Raw genomic sequence first — 1737 nt, 5'->3', positions numbered from 1 at the left:
CAATTTGATTTCTATCATATACCGAGTGGGGATTTTGCTTGGGAATTTTCGATTCATACTAATGTAAAATCCTGTTGATAAGCATTCGGGAAATTCGAATATCGACAGGACTATATAATTTGTTTAATTACTATTACGACAACGTCTTCAATTCTGTTGCCACACAACAATACGCATTTCAATTGCAATGTCCATCGAGCTAAAGAGTCTGATGTGTATAGGAGATTTCCTTATTTTTTTTATCTTGCTAGCTGTACTAATTATTCTCGTAAACAACTAATCGACATACCATATATAATGTACATATGTATATTGCAGTGATACCTTGCATTCATTGTCTACCGCTATCTCAGCTATTTTTGCCTGTAGATATTTACGACCTTAATGAACTTTCGTGATCGCATAAAAGTGTCGTGCGCGCAGTTCGCACATACAAATATATGCACAATATCTAACAGTTTAATAGCAATATCAATGTGGACAGTAGTGTATAGTAGCTTATTATAATTTTCGTGCTGCACTTCACGAAGTAAAGGCGAGGTGAGAGATAAGTAAGTCGGGTCCATTTATAGTAGCTAGTGATTTATCGGCCGCGGAACTTAAGATGTCGTTAATCGTCTTGCATCCATCGTGCGTGTCATGTACCACTCCCCACACGCTACCTACATATATACATACAGGCGTGCATTTATACGTACGTGCACGATGCGCCCGTGCGCACGTATATGCACATACCCTCTTCCCTTGTAGCCAGACCGATACGAGGCACATTCGCAGTTCGATCGTCCGATTGATTTAAAGCCGTAGTAATCGGCCAGCCGAAAAGTCGTTGCGCTCTCTGTGTACGTGCTTGGCGATATTTTCGTGTTTATGTACAATCACGAGCGAACGTTAAAAACCTTTCCCGTTTCAGCGGCTCTTACATATATTTTCTCTCCGTATACGCTCTGTTACTAGAAGAGCCAGGGACGCTGGGACAGCCGACGATCCCTTCAACCGGGGGCTATTTGAGCCGACGTACCTCTCGCTTATATATCATATTGCCACATTAACCACGTCGGTTCAGCTCGTACTTCACGACTACTCTGGTAGCCCGAAAAGTGATCTTAACGTTTATCAGAGAGTGGCATGTGATACTTGCTACTATTTCTCCCCTCTGCACATTCCTCTCTTTTTGCTATTAACTCTTTCGGTGAAGAATCTCTGACTTTTAATTTAACACACTTATATTAATACAATAATAATTAAGCTGAATGTTACTCATTAATAGTTAAACAACGTTCGTATGATCTGATATGAGTCAGCAACAAATCTGTGAAGAACTTTTCAAATGCATTGCTGCAGTTATGCAATCGGAGGCTATTTTTCTCGCTTCGCATGTTCGATAAATTCTGCCGTACCCTGATTGAACCGGACTGATTCGAATGCGCCGTCTGTTTGAATTTATCGACGTATTCGTTTCAGTTGATAGCATATCAATTAGTACAAGACTTTATTTGTAAGCGGCGAACATCTCTGTTGTGATGCGGCTCCCGTTGAGAAATGTTCAAGTTCGTCCGCTGAACAGCAGGGTGCCTTTGCAAACACTTTCGTTTCTCAGGGTAGCCCTTTGTAAGCAATTCAAACAAAATTGCTTATTCTTTTTAACTGCGTAACGACGTGTTTACAGTTTTATTAATGCTCTCGTTTCTTTGCCACGTTACATATCTCTAATTAATTGCTTTACAAAATTATTTT

The 1737-nt window shown here is 40.2% G+C and overlaps 1 long non-coding RNA gene across 1 annotated transcript in view; it reads left to right on the top strand.

Annotated features, from left to right (window-relative positions):
• Positions 1 to 1737, top strand: part of LOC108628695 (uncharacterized) — a 4665-nt gene that overhangs the window by 952 nt on the left and 1976 nt on the right. The window lies entirely within an intron of this gene.

Source organism: Ceratina calcarata, unplaced genomic scaffold (genome assembly GCF_001652005.2).
Source record: "Ceratina calcarata isolate Rehan_Ccalc_2016 unplaced genomic scaffold, ASM165200v1 scaffold539.2, whole genome shotgun sequence".
Lineage (NCBI taxonomy): Eukaryota > Metazoa > Arthropoda > Insecta > Hymenoptera > Apidae > Ceratina > Ceratina calcarata.
This window is presented reverse-complemented; position numbering and strand designations above follow the sequence as displayed.